The sequence below is a fragment of the Zootermopsis nevadensis genome, unplaced genomic scaffold, assembly GCF_977971745.1.
Source record: "Zootermopsis nevadensis isolate Lab colony 2312 unplaced genomic scaffold, Znev_1.0 Znev_ptg000061l, whole genome shotgun sequence".
Lineage (NCBI taxonomy): Eukaryota > Metazoa > Arthropoda > Insecta > Blattodea > Termopsidae > Zootermopsis > Zootermopsis nevadensis.
In genome coordinates, this window is record NW_028259192.1 from 13,313,654 (window position 1) to 13,329,779 (window position 16,126).

General features: G+C 37.8%; 1 protein-coding gene across 4 annotated transcripts in view; it reads left to right on the forward strand.

Moving 5' to 3' along the window:
* The window catches only part of Hr4 (nuclear hormone receptor 4), a 206,375-nt gene that overhangs the window by 126,765 nt on the left and 63,484 nt on the right, over positions 1–16,126 (forward strand). Inside the window, exon 1 of one of the 4 annotated variants that reach the window (XM_087340087.1) lies at positions 9,552–10,786. The exons of the other annotated variants lie outside the window; for them this stretch is intronic. The gene's annotated coding sequence lies outside the window, so the exon portion shown is untranslated. Of the gene's footprint in view, positions 1–9,551; positions 10,787–16,126 lie in introns of those variants that run through there. 4 annotated transcript variants of the gene reach the window in all.

The window sequence follows — 16,126 nt, forward strand, 5'->3', positions numbered from 1 at the left end:
ATAAGCATCATGCTGAGTTCGTAATGGGTTATCATTTTAAGTGGTATTCTTTCGCCTTATGGCTCTTTCTATTTTTTCTTTATCATAACCTTCAGTTTGTACGTCATGAAGTCAGTCCCAACCTTCCTCATGTCTAAACCTTTTTACATTGTGCAGGTTGCTACTTCAAGAGAGTGATTAAAAATGTCGGATTTAGTGCGTACGTTTAATCACATAGTCGAACTAGTTTTCGAAGCTATTTCACCTCATGTTTCAGTTCTTTGTAACCTGCCACCTGTTGGTTTCCAGCAAAGGCGTAAGGAGGTGTTAATGCACTTTCTGTGGCTCAGTAGTAACATATTCTAGAATTTAAACAAGAAGGCAGCGTGATGCACTAATAGCATATGTTGTCACGTGGTGAGAGTTCAACCAATCAGCGCGTTAGTCACTATTCCTTACAAGTACTGCACGCTTTCTCTCTCGGCATCCGCAGCTGATAATTGTCTGTTGTGAAAATAAAATATTTCAATTGATTATTTGGCGTTAGCAAAGTTTTATTTCATTTTGAAAAATGTAAGACTAAGGACCCAAACGTCGGATGTGTCACACACAAACTAGAGGCTTGTCTTTTAAGGTTTACAAAAGTCACAATATGGTCGATGTTTAAGAACAAATCAGACCTACTGAGTGGTATATCGGATCTAGAACAGGAAAGAATAGGATGATGAAGGAAACTGCTTGTCGAAGATCTTTGATAGTGTATACTCTTTACCAAATACTATTCTTGTCATCAAATCAAGGGCAAGGAGATGAACGGGACGTGTGTCATGGGTGGGGGAGATACAAGAGAATTTGGTGTGTAATATTAGGGGTATGGAGAAAACTGCATAATGATGATCTTAAAAATCTGTACTCCTCCCCTAGTATTGTCAGGGTGATTAAGTCGAGAAGAATGAGTTGGGCTGGGCATGTAGCGCGCATGGATGGGACAAGAGGTGTGCACCGGGTACTGGTTGGGAAACCTGAAGGGAAGAGACCGCTGGGGAGTCCTAGACGTAGATGGGAGGATAATATCAGGCGGGATCTATGGGAGATAGGAGTTGAAGGAGACTGGATTTTGTTGGCCGAGGACAGGGTCCGGTGATGAACCTTCGGGTTCGGTAAGCCATCTAGTTTGTTAGTTAGTTAGTATTAGGTTAGCTGTGTTCTGGGATGCAGGGAACTAAACCGGTTCTTAAAAAAGGAAGAGTACATGCAGTGCTTGTAGTCGCATGTAGCAAGCTGAAATAATTGTTATGATTACCAAATTATAAAAACTTTTTGCTTGCCTCGTGTTGATGCTAGAAATGTCCGTCATCGAGGAAGCCAACCATTACCGACGTTGATATCGCAGTGTTGAGTCAGCCGCTTTGTAAGGTCAGCGAGCAACCGGTCAGCCTCCAAAAGTGATCAAGGTGCGATGTGTGACCTCTCCGACTTCTCTCTCACACACTCGCATGTGGAATATGAAGTAAAGAGACACAGTTAATTCAATCGGATATGTGACTGAACGAGCTGCAGTTAGCAGAGCAAGTTATTACGAATCAGTTTGTTCAGGATTTCTTTATACTAGTACTGTACTAATACCCATGAATTTGTAAATACTTGACTGAAAGCTCAGCTAGTACACACGTTCTTTGGATATTTAAGATGATAGTTTCTTTAAATATTACCGTTGTGTAAAAACATTTGAACAGTTATTCGGTCGACTCCAATGGTGAGTTTACTCTGTTTCTAGTGGCGTAGTTAGTAGACGAAATTGGAATTTAGGTACGAACTACCGTCTTCAAATGCCGGTTAAAATTTTGATATCTGGAAACGAAAACATATGAAAATATATCGATATTGCACTTATTTGTTGCAAAGCCCTTTTCAATTTGTAGGTGGATAGGATTAACAACGTTTCGGAATAATCTTCTGTCCCCACCTTCAGGACTGACGGCTGTATATACCTTCAAAAAACTGGTATCTGTCTGGAAATTTGGTATAATCCGTATAGTACACATTTCCAATCTTAAGATGGCTGTCTCCTGGGTTGTGGCGTCGTGTAATCTGATAGAAGTTTACCAATATTCCAGAGGTCCTTGCTGTCTTCATCATCAGGGCGATGATCGCAGTGCGGACCTCTGAAATGCTGGAAAACTTTTACCAGACTACACTATGCTAACTCATTCGACGCTATATAGTCTGAGCTACTAAAATGCATCGTTAAATAAACTATAAATAAATAATACTTTACCAGAAAATGGTGTCTGTAATCGAGAACTGCAATAATACTTACAGCAATAACGCCCTTGTAAAAGCGATTAACATTGGTATAACAAACCTTATTGACTCCAATAGAAAATCGATTTCTCGAAATTGAAAGGCGTATTGGAATACGAGTGTACAGATTTATCGTCCGATCTTTGTGATGGTGCACTGTCGGATCTTACCTTGCTGTCGAATCCGGGCCTTGAACTAATATTAAGTACCCAAGGCTATACCTTCAGTATGTTAACATTTATTATTATTGAAAGGTCTGTGCAACTACGTTTATTGTTTAGTTTCAAATTCACTTCCTTAAATAAAAGTAAGTTACGATTCTTTAACACTCACACCGACATTTATACGAAGGCCTTCGAATGACGAAGCTTCTAATAGGAATTAGAAAGTTTCGTCGAGGAAGGTGTAGGATTTGTTGTCCGTCCTGAGTCTCTTGGGTAGTATATATTATTTGTCGTTGGTTATGTATTAGCGTGAAACATGGTCACATCTTTTAAGAAACTAACATAAATTGCAAGTGAAAATTATTATCGTTTGGGATTTTTTGCTGTGTGGTTTGGTAGATATTTACCAACGTTTCAGAGATGCTTGCTGCCTCCATCATTAGGACGATCGCCCTGCATGGAACAAGCATGGAATTTTATCCCCACATCTGCTATAAGTTTTCATGGCTTAATACTTTAAGATTCGAATCGACGACTCAGAAGTGACGAGCAGCTGACGATGTTGAGTTTTATAGATCACCATGATTATATATCAGTCGAAAGCTTGCATACCGATTAATTTCATAGCCGGTTGAAGTCAGTTAGTGCTACCTTCATGATGAATGACTGGCAGAATTAAAGACTACATGATTTGATTGAGAAGTTGGTTAAGTCGATCCATATAATTCCGTCGACTAGAGTTCTTATTAAGAAGTTTATAATTATAAAGAAATCCCTCACCTTTTATAGATCCCTAAGTTTCATTATCATACTCACAAGAGCCAGCCACTGGATCAAATGCTGAGCTAATTTTAACGATTCTACATAAATCATCCCTTTTTAGGGTAATTTTAATGTATTCTTTTTATCTACACGTCTCACCTGTAAAGTATTTTTCGACTTATACTAAACATGTATTTTTCATCTCTTAAATGCGTTCTGTATGTCCTGAATGTGTAATCCTGCTTGGTTTGATCACCGTCTTAATAATTATGAAGTGCCTCTGTATGCCGTTTTCTTAGCCTCCTGTTACTTCCTGTCTGCTAGTGACAAATATTGTATTCAGGCTCCTGCTCTCAAACACCCCCTGTGTAGATATACATAGTGAGACCTAAGTACCTTTACAACTTACAAGGCCTACAGAAATATAGTCTGACGATGCACAGTGAATTACCTAACTTGCAAAAAGCCAGACACGTGAAGTTTTAGCCTTCAGACTCTTCGCCGTGGAAACCTGAAATCCCACAAAGTTTTAGTGGTAACAGAATTTTAGAGTGACTGCCAGCTGACATTTCTGGCGTAACGTCTGTTGCATCTTTCAACAAAATCACCCTGGACTGAAAGATCATAGCGTCGCTCAGCAGTAATAAAGTCGCCATTTTGTTTTATACTAACTGAGCGATAGTGGTGGTGGCATGTGGTACTACAACCTAAAATATGAAGTTGAACATCATACTAATCTATTAAATATACTTTCTTCCAATTACAAATGACAGAAGTTTTGACACAAGAACTTGAACTTGTAAAGCTTCTTTGCGCTCGCTCTATATGTTCACTTCTTTGGATGGGGTTTCGATCTTAAGACCTGTATGAAAGACAAGTAAAATTACAATCCTTTGTAATTTAATTTTTATGTTTCTCGTTGGAGGATGGGAAACTAAGGATTCTAATGATAATAGTAGTAGGTACTCACCTGATTTTATCTGCTCTCAACATCTTCGTTAATACAATTCTGATTTGTTAGTGTCGATCCAAAATATTTTAACTTATACATATTTTCAAAGGGGGTCATTCAATTGGATAGAGTATTGAATCACGAATTCGATGACTTGTTGTTTTCCTTTTGCGTCTTCTCTGACGGTTATACAGACTGAGATGACTGCTAAGTACGTGATGCTGTGCGCATCTCTTCCTGATTCCGTGGGGTACTCTCTTTTCTTTTGCGTGTCTTAGGCAACTCGTTGCACTTTCTCTTTGACACACAAGAAGTTCAACTAATGCTGTGGTTGCAGAAAACACGTTATCGCCTTAGAGGTTTAAGACCACCTAATAACGACAAATAATCTTTATGAGTGGTGGTGTGAACAGCATCAAGATGTCTGGAATATCCTTTCGCTTTTCTCTGAGTCCTTCTTCTCTTCACGACCGTAGATTTCTGACTGAAATGTACAGTTAGCTGAGATGTACAGTACTTCCCACTGCGCAGTCTTTCACACAAGGTGTCCGTCGTGAGCATCCAGACTGCTGAGTCTGCACGAATTCACCGCTACCTACATTTCCTTGTTGATGTTCATCCAACTTCATGGACCATAGTCCTTCTCCAGAAGGTAATACTCGCCCAGCTACTCAAGATGTTTCCCGTATTTATGAAACCCGAAAATTCATTACATTATTATTAGGATCTCGCTGCTGTCCCGGTTCTGTGCCAGACAAATTTAATCCACATCTTTACAAATTATTTATGTAAGATTCGCTTTAATATTATCCTTACATGTAAGTCTGCGTCTTTCAAGTATTCTCTTCCTATCAAGCATTCCAACTGGAATTATGTATATATTTATCATTTCTGTATGCATCTTACATATGGATGTAAGTTTTGTATATCAGATTTCATTACTTGTGTGTAGGAAATAGCCTTTACTTCTGTTACAAAAGCAAAATGGCGTAGGCTATCCTGGTTAATCGATACTGATTCGTTGTTTCTTTGATTATTTAACGGTTTTAACAACAATGGTCGTATGACGTCAAATAATATGATGTTTCTGAATAATAAAATGGAAATAATGTAGAAGGAAGTGGTTGTGGTTTGTTGGAAAATGTGTTTTCTGCAAGTAATAAGAAGAAATATAAAGAACCCTAGTCAGAATAACCGGTCTCTGGCCGCAATCTACTATCTACCTTATCCTGACATTGGGGTTGCTTCAGTATATGAGATTTGACGTTTTTACGGCAGTGAGGTTGACGACATTGTTCTAGGTTTTAGCCCCGTTTAGACCCTTTAGTACTTGCCAACATCTCGGAAAAATATACTGCCTCCATCTTCACAGCTGAAGATGGAGACATTATGTTTCTCCGAAACGGCATCTACCAATGGTTTTACACAGCGCTAAAACCCAGAATTACAGCATCATCATGGTTCGGAATATTTTTTATTTTTTCTGTGTAAGGAAAACCACAACTTCTGTGACATGGCATGGTAGAAGAATCCATAGTAAGCACTGATTATGAGGCTGGAAGGGCCCATGATCCGATTTGGATGTGGTGGCGAAGAGAACAATTTCTTTCCCTGACGGGAATTGAACCCCTGTATCTATTTACTTTGTGGACTGGGCTGTGATATTGGTATTGCTCATGGCAAAATGTTAAAAGTACCAAGCTGCGATTTTCAGTTTCATGATGTGCATACAAAGCTTCATACAGTCAGTTTCCGTTAACGGTTGTAGGCCTGTTTGAATCAGGGAACAAACAGACAACACACTCAGTTCGATAAGACGCGTAAGTTAAGACTTACTTCCTTTTCATGCAAATGAGTGCAATTAACTGCGTGTATGTTTTTCTTAATTACTTCGTTGAGTTTCCGTAGTTACTGTGGCGATCAACAACTGTCGTTCTTCGCTTGCAACTGTCATGGCTTCAAAGGAGTAAGTGTACACAGTCCGCAGTTTGAATATAATGTCTTTTGTTTTCAACACGATCCATCTAAAGTTGAATGAATCAATAGGCAGTTAAGTGGTTGCACCCTTGTTCAAGTAACACAAAATTTGATCAAAATCCGATGACTTGTTTCGGAAGTAAAACATTTAGACAGGCGAACAGTCTGATACTACTTTCTCGTTAAGGGTTAGTTTTATGTACTCTTGGCAAGTAAATAATAAAAACTCGAGTCTTGAAATATTTGGTGAAATTTCAGTTAAGTGAAACAGTCTTAATTGAGTTCTGGGTTTAGCAATCTTACATTGGGGAGTTCTATGTTACACTATTCACACAGGTAATCATAAATAGGCTGAGGAAAACCTCAGCCAGGATACGTGATCTTTGGGTCGAGTCTTGAACATGAGCCCTCGCCAATACGAAAGAAATATTGCAAACAACTCAGCTATGACGTTAGATTTTATTTAACAAGAAAGGAAAGTATTCAAATTAAGAATAAGAATAGGTATCTCCATGCGTAATTTGAGAAAAGATGTCCTTCATTACTTCTGTCGAAACTGGTGTGTTACAGAATAGGAATATAATAAATTCAGTGTCCTTACCAAATCACATGTTCATGAGACTGCAATTATTTGCATTCCTCTTCGACTGCAGTAAATAACAGATTTTCCTGCTCTCACTCTGTCCTTCTATTAATCCATGTTACTGTCGCTATAGACCGGGGTTCGATCCCCGGCGGGGGAGAGGATATATCCTCTAGCCTCTGCGTCCAGACCGGCTCTGGGGCCCACCCAGCCTTCTCTACAATGAGTACCGTGGTCCTTTCCCGGGGGGTAAAGCCGGCCTGAGCGTGATGTTGACCACTCACCCCCATCTAGTGCCGAGGTCAAGGAAGAGAGGAGCTATACCTCCACTCACCCCAAACGCCTACATGGCGTATAGTGGGACAAACTTTACTTTACTTACTGTCGCTACAGAAGTTCAACTCCGTGTTAAATAATCTGTCGGTCAGTCCATTCTTCCCGCAACAATTACACGTGCCTTTATGCAACAGCGACTGATAAATTACTCTTTCTGTTGTACATTATCTAAATTGTTATCACGATGTTGATTCATTTCTACAGAAAGGTACGTCCAGTTGACATAATTCGAGACATTCACAGAACAACACGGACATAAAAATATGCCTTATTTGCATGGCCTACTTTATTTCCAGAGCAACAGATTTAATCCTCTCTGGTAGCAGACGCCATGTCTGAGACTTTAGACAGCTTTCATTTTAATAAAGGGCCTTGGTACTAAAGAAGGTCGATTATGTTTATCACGATTGCGAACAGCAGTCCAAGAGCTGATATTAAATTAGCCTAGAAAATATCCATGCTCTCAGCAGTCTGCAAGAGAGGTTTTCCGTGTGATAGAGGATGGAAGATAAATCAGAACGACGTTCTGTTGGACGGTGCTATATCTTAATATTATATAGAACCCTGAGGGGATAATAAGGTCCGAAGATTTTACTGAATGAAGTGTCGCATCTTCATGGAGATGACTGCCTGTTAATTCAATTCTTAAATTGTTAACTCGATTATCCAAAATTCTTGAATGACATAATACCGTTTGTATTATTTGTAATGATTAGTTCGCAATGCGAATCACTGTTATTCAAATGTGAACTGTGGTCGATAAAAGAAAAATTAACTAAAATGGTTATACGAAGAACAACTGAACCGTTATCGCCAGTTTACATCTTGCTGTGCTTGGGTTCCGGTGGAATATCCCAAGGCAAGGAGTACACGTGCATATAGAAATTATGGTTTGTGGGAAAGCATCCTAAGATATCCTGGTAGGTTGGTGGACCATGTTCTCACTTACGACCTGAAAGATACTTGCAGATTTTTCAATTATTTATTTTAATCCGTCTGATCACAATATAATTTTATTTAAAATTTCTTATAATTAAGATAATAAAATATCATTCATGTTTCTTATCGACTGATCGATTTACATTTCGGAACATTTACACAACATGTTTCAGTTTTTATAAAATCATCATCAGGTGTAAAATATATCTAAGAGCTTAAAACTCAATTATGATTTCTGTAGTTTTTTGGTGATGTATTGACCCACACCTATTCGAAGACACTAGTACTTCTGGACATATCGGGACACTCACTCCTACATCTTTGGCCGATATGTACATCTAATAACATTTAAGAAAAACAACACCTTCGCCCAAATATGAAAAACAAATGTAATGAAACATCACCAAAAAACTACAGAAATCATAATTGAGTTTTAAGCTCTTAGATATATTTTACACCTGATGATGGTTTTATAAAAACTGAAACATGTTGTGTAAATGTTCCGAAATGTAAATCGATCAATCGATAAGGAACATGAATGATATTTTATTATCTTAATTATAATAAATTTTAAATAAAATTATATTGTGATCAGACGGATTAAAATAAATAATTGATATAATATTCACAATATGACGCAATTACACTATCTTGCAGATTTTTGTAGAACATGTAATTTAGAAAAGTTGAATTTTGCCTTTGAAGTATAATTACTTTGGAAACGTTGATAAGACTTTTTCACCGTGGTTCAAAGCGACATAATAATGCACATATTCTAATCACTACCTCATTGTTCGGTTGTTGCCTATTAGCAAGTACCTTAGAGGTAGGCCGTTTTAAAGAAATCAGCATTTTTTATCCCGTAGGTGTTGTGTGATAACGTTGTGCGCATAGCGCTCAGGTCTCGGCAGTTAGGTTTCAAGATCAACCGTCTGTCCATATGAGCTTACTGCGTGACACAAATCACATCGACTCAGTCTGTAGGGACCCAGAATAATTTATTTAATTACGTAGAAGTTGGTAAGATGGCTCTCCTATACTCTCTTGCCTGCATTTGTAAAATAATCGTTGATCTGTAGCTGTGGAGTCAGAGGATGAAGAACTGGAACAAGGAGATAAATATCTTCCATTGTTTGGACGTCATATCAAAGTTACTTTCGAGTCTGGTTCTCTTTGAACGCCTTTCAGACCTGCTATGGGTAGAACCACGATCTTCTAGTTGTTCTCCAACAAATTACCCACCAGTTATAAGTACATCACAGACCTGTCACCCTTTTCTGGTAAATATTTTATGATGCAATGTCTTTAGGGTTTCTTTTTTCCAGAATTGAACATTTGGCATTTAGAGGTTATCATCCTCAAGTTGTGCAAGAGTTGAAAGGGTTCTAGTCGCGGCCAAGGGCTCGCTTTGATCATCTGCCATGTATTTCTTGTGGAGAATTGAAAGCTGGTCTGCGAGCGAACTAGTAACGGAGAAAGTGTGATGCTCGGGTGTACCTGTTCCCCACTGCTACAACCGCTACTGTTTGTTCGGCCAACGCCGCTAGTACTCAGTCCGTGCCCTACTTTGGCCCAGGTAGGACGCAGAATCTTGATATTGCAGTACCAGCACTGTGTTCAGCTTCGCGTTCGTCGTAACAATTGAACTACGCGCCAAAACGGAAAACTGCTTGGATCAAAACAATGTTTCTCTACGGAAGTGATTGTTAAAGTTGTTTTCCGGAAATGATGTCGAGTGATTGTTATTTATGTATGCTGTTTCTTTATAGAATCAGTCGACGTGAAAGTGATGATGGAAAGAGGAAAATACCAGAGAAGTACAAACTGACATTTGTATATTTTGAAGAAAATTAATGTATATATGATTTGTTTATTTGTGGTGACTGTTTGAGGCTGTATTAAGAATTTGGAAACTGCGTTATATCTCGATGTTCTATTAAGTGATCTAATCAATAGTTACCATTAAGTGATATTTGTTATTAAGAACATAAACCTTTGGCCTGTAGGTAAAGAGAAGCTGCTGAATATTTGACAGATTAGCTGTGAATGCTTCATTGTAATTTAGTGAATAGTAAAATACAGCACCGAAAAGTCATCAAACTATTTTAACGTAATCCGCAAAACTCAGAGTAACAACATACAATTAATATTACTTTCAATGAAGCAAGTCATGAAAGAGGACTTGAAACTATTAGTTTTATACTCCAATCTCGTGTTAATTTTAGTACTTAGTGCGACGTGAAGACGTACTCTGAGCAATGAAATTATACGTAGTATCCGCAGCAAGAACAAATTAATATATAAATACTTTTTTCAAAAAATATTACAAGTTATAGTTGTGGTGACTTCAACGCGCGTGTAAGATTGACACTTTTCATAGCGGTATTTGTTGGTTATGTCTGAGTATGAATTATACATGAATTTCTTGTACTATATTTCGCCATGAACGCAAATACGAGGAAATACTGAATCACCTGAGTGAAAATGCATGTGATTACAACAAGTGGGCTGGCTACAGCCTGATGCAGTTGAATTTTTAATTATATTTTATGGCGTCTCCTGGATGCAATGGACATGGAAAAGGATATTATCTGGTGAGAGTGATCGTGGGAGCTGAGCAGAACAAGTGAGTGAGTGTGCACATTGCCAACATAACTGTGCGGAAGGTTGTTTGTTTGTGCTGAAGCAGTACTGGTGGATACTTGTAGTGATGCGTTAAAAAGTAGAATAGAAGAAGGAATGTATATCTGGCATCATCGACAGGATAATGACATCTTTTCATCTAGAAAGGTTTGTAAAATGACTTGCATTGTCAGTAGTGTAGGGTTCTGTGAAATACGTAGCCTGTATCGACTTTCATTTTTGGCCACTATATTACTTCCGCCATCATACATACCACTGGCTTCTCCTGCTTTCACCGATGTTAATATAGCTCTAGTCAAGATACGACCAACATGATGTGATGGACATGTTTTTACCTGAAGTAGTTATTGTTTCAAATTCTGCTTTAGTAGGTGTTTCCATAGAATTTGCATGTACCGAATTAGTGCTTGTGATGTAACCCTTAATTTTTCTCTCAATCTATACTAATCTTTAAAAGCGTCCTACAGTTTGAAGTTAGCAGTCACTGATCATCGTAGCTCAAGTGACACTTAATATTAGTCTAGCAAGTTCAAATAAAGCTCATACCAATCACAAAATTGTTACGCTTTAAATAATTTCACTTACTTGTAAATACGTATGATTTATTTAAACATTTTGCATTTTTGTAGTATTCTCGTTTTCGATGAGATGTTTATTTCTGAGTACACTTATGGTTTTCCTATGGATGAATGAGATACTGCCTTAAAATCTTTCTATTCAGGTTCATCATTTTATAATATTAAGAACACTTATAAAGTTTTTATTGAATGAACAGTAAGTTGGGCATTTATTCGATGGTAGGAAATTTTTTAAAGCACTGAAAATACTTTAATTGAAAAAGCTATGATTATTCATCCTATAAAATAAGACTAGGATTGGAACCTACACACACAAGAAAGAAAATGAAGTTCGAAATACCTCTATTTGTTTTGTGATCCTGCCGGATTTCCGAAAATGCCTTAAAACTGGTGATTAGCATTATACTCCTAATGAACGTTGCTGAGTATTACATAAAGTCATAATACTCTTAAGTTTTGGTGAAACGAGCATATATGTACAACTATCTGTCTGCCTGTCTGTCTGATTTGTGGTAGGTTCTGTAGAAGTAGACTACAGACTTCTGAAATGACAGGTGAAATTTCAATTTTGGAATACAATTATTTATTTCTCGAAATAAAAATATGATTCAAAATGGCAATATTTCAAAACAAATTAAGCACATGATTCCCTGTTATGTGTGCAAATTGTATGTTAGTTGATTTGGGGAATGTTACTAGCGTGCGAATGAAGCGATAGTTCCTACATGCGGTATTATTAACGTGTTTTAAGTCATCCCATGCTTTCTTCGGTTGCAGTCGTCTGAATAGAACGTTTTAAATGAATAATTAAGTATATTTTAGTGTATCTGCGTTATTAATTTCAGTTTAAACGCTTTTGCAGCTCTCCTTGTTGATCGCACTGGACTGTAATAACATAAAGGGAGAGGAACTTTCACTTTCTCAGCAGGTTCCATCTTCAAGCCATCGCCATTTTGTTCATGAATCATGAGTAAATTTCCCTTTGTCTAATGGCACACACTCACACAGAGAAGCATTTGATAATAAAGATTTTTTTACATAATTAGTTAACTGGGATGTCATTTTATTTTAGAATTGGTATAGAAGTATTTTTCAGGATTACGATCCGAAATAACTAAGCATAGGCCTACATACGACACGATCTTAGATTTTTACCCTTAGTTTTAAAAGAACTTTATGAATCTCATGTACAAAAACCATTTGTTTTGTGTTCCGTTTAATTTCGTTCTCTCTATTTATTGGTATGTGGCCATGTACGGTTTAATGCATAAAACAATGTGTGCCGACCTCTGTTTCGTCGCTACAGTGCGTGGTTCAGTGCTTAAAGCAATCTCCATGTGTATTTGCAAGCCTTATCATCATGTGAGGCCACTGTAGTAAATAATAGGAAATACAAATCTTCAGTTGTAGGACCTGAATTTTAATGCTTGAATAACAGCAGTTCAGTGTTTGTTTCATACAGTGCACTAAGTTCCATATATCTGTTATTTACGCTGTTTATGAGCTAACTGCGTGGAGTAGCGTCTTTCTTGAAAAGTTAATAGTGTTCGGCTAGTAAAGAAATTTATCTCTGAAGATGGAAGCAGTATTTTCTTCCGAAACGATGGTATTGGCCTATACGTCTGCAGGGTGTTATAACCCATATGACGAACACCGACAGTTACAGCGTTGACTTTTTACTTCGTACGACTTTTGCGCCATTGTATTTGTTACTGGTACTGTTTTTGAAATTGAGGTTCGATTTTTGACTGGGTCAAAGGCTTCATTTAATTTGCAATTGGACCGCTGATTCCTTTATGTTAATATATACCTACACAGCCATACTTCCGCTGCACGTCTTTTATACATTTATTTCGTGATATTTTAACTGTTTAAGTCTGCACACAACTTGCAGATTTCCAGTACTTCCGCATTTTAGAAATGTGCAAAATTATTTAACATTGTTGCCGTGTTTTCAGTCTTCAACATGTTCAGATATTAACCTTCAGTGTTTGAAACCCTGGAAAGATGGCCTTCTCATGCTGGAAGTACTCAATGTTATGCTGTATATACGATACTGCGCAGTATGATTTCTCACGAATACAGTCTAACCAAAATATATGATGCAACGAATTGATTATATTCATCACTATAATATATATATTTATATTTCGAATAAACTACTCTATGATGCACAGGATATTAAATTGGTTTATTGTATATAATGATTTGGTTAGTTTTTCGTCCAATGAAAGTTCAGCATTCATGTTTCTTCTGTCTAAAATCGATATACGAGGAAGCAAAAGTTAAGTTGAGACACAATGAACATCGTGCACCTTATCTAACTTCCAACAAGTCGCAAGTTATGAAATTATTAACCGGTAATGAACTCACACACACACACACACACACACACACACACACACACACATATATATATATATATATATATATGTATATATATATTATAAGCAGAGCATTTTGAAAATTGTTCATTTTCATTTAAAATAATAAAATTGTATGAATAACTGTTGAACCTTTACATCGAGAAGAGTTCTTTTACCGTTAATTGAGTGCGACGAAATACACATTGTCATTTATAATCATTAGAAGAACATTTTAAAATTAATGATAACTTATTAAACAAAATTGCTTGCACTAATTCAGTGACTGTCAACAGGCTGAGTGACAGGATTCGGTTTCCAACAGGTGCAGGTTTTTCTCGTCTCCACCTTGTCCTGACTTGGTTAAAGTCTGGCTAACCTTCCCAATCTACTGGGTAAAGAGTTAACGCGGTCGGAGCCTGAAGGTTACAACTCCCGTTCAGTGGAGAATTTACCCCCACTCCTTCAGACATCTTTATGATGTGGTATTTAGGTACAGGGAAAGCTGCGATATTAACATTTGTACATCTTATACAAGTACTGTTTTCATGCTGAAGCAGGTAATGGGGAAGACAGGGTTGGTCCTCTGTGCCCAGTCTTTTTTGATTATGAAGAAACTTGTGGTACAGTTGACTGCAACTGAAACTATGACAAGTTTATCTATGAAATACCAATAAACTTATTACAACCACTAAAATCTTTGAAAATAAACACTAATATTTCTGCAGCAACTAACCAAAACAAAATGACCCATAAACCTCTCTGTATCAATAGAGGCTTTCGACTGGGATACGTTCTGTGGCTCTGCTTATTTGATCTGCACATTAATGAAAGGTTAAGGAAGTGGAAGCTGAGTGACCCTACATAAGGGAGACAAAGGTTAATTGCTCTATACCCACCATATTGCCCATAGACGACCAACTATTGCTGATGGAAAACATAGATGACCTACGAAATCCATTGAAGCTATGAAGTAGTATAATATGAACTTCGAGAAGATAAACAAAAACGATGGCTAAGCAATCAAATAAGGTAAATGTTGTAATAGGCGGAAAAAATGCTGAATCGATATCTGCATTTAAATATATGAGATGTAAAATATGGCATGAGCGTGGACTTTGAAGAAAACATAAAAATATAAATAAATTAAAGGAATGAATAAGAGGAATTTCGGGAGAAGCATGGGAATGGATGTAAAATAAAGTTTTTAAAATATTTTGTCGAAACCTAACCTTGTATGTGAATGTGAATCACGGGTATTAAGAATTTTAGATAAGAAATGCTTGCAAGCTGCGTAGATGGGTTGTAATGCCGCGTAGTCCAGGCTTTCAAAGACGACTTTGGCGGGCGGTCGTGTTTGAAATGTATTAATTGATTCAAACGGGCGATTTTGGGAACTTGGAATATAATCTTCATAATTTATCGGGCTTTAGTATTAGCTGTGCTGAAACTTCCGGTTGTGTTACTGCAGTGTTAGTGTTAATTACGTTTATCTCTGTTGCTTAACTGGGACAGTAACCAGTGGACCGAAGCTTCCCATTAATAAATCAGGACTGACAGATTCGCACCGAAAACTCTTCCGCTGGCTGTAGGCTGAGACAAGGCCAGGATCGCGGAGGACACAGAACCTCTAGCTACTGTACCGAATGTCGTAGTATGGTGTTACTTCCTGATTCGTACGTAGAAGGTCCCGCCCGAGTCAACATCTGTGTCTGGAAGGCGGTTGTTCTGACTGCGGTTGTTCGTAATTTGAATAAGTCTTTCCAGGAAGAGACAATATATTACGATGCAATAGGCTAACACCGCTTCCATCCACAGCTGTCTCAGTTCAACAGTCAGACCAACATTCATTTCGCAATTCGACGGTACGCAACCAGTAATGTTAAAATGACGTCGTCAAATAAAGTAGGAATCATTCATAATTAAGAATCACGATAGATCAGTCAATGATTTCCTGCGGGCTGGGTGACTGGGACGGAGCATTCTTTTCTTGCCGCCATGTTTATCCTGGCTCTGGGGCCCACCAAACTTCTATCCAGTGGGTTCCGGTGGTAAAGCCGCCTGGAGCATAAAAGTTGTCTCTTACTTCTGTCTGCTTCTGAAAGAAAACAAGTGGAACTGTACACGGATTTTTGCTTACGATTTTTCGGTTTGCTACTTAAGACGCAGAGACAAAATTGACTTTTTAATTTTTACCTTATAACGTTCACTGTCTTCTCTGTGTCGCGCCATACAAACGATGGAACCGTTACTTAAAACAAACTATAGCCACATAAACACCGTTCCAAATTCATTATTCACAATTCCTGTCATTTGACAGCTGCAAGGGAAACAACCGAAATTCTCTGAAGCTGACCATTTAGTAGCTAACTCATCGAAGGGCCGAAGTTGCCTAGAGAGATAACCGTATATACTGAGCGGAGAATAAAACTATACCAACGAAGCTTTACATAACTGCAGTGATCTTTATTAAGCACAACAAAAAGGTAATTCCACCTCGTTTCAGTCTTTCCCTCTAACAGTATCAGACAGGCGTAGCCATCGCC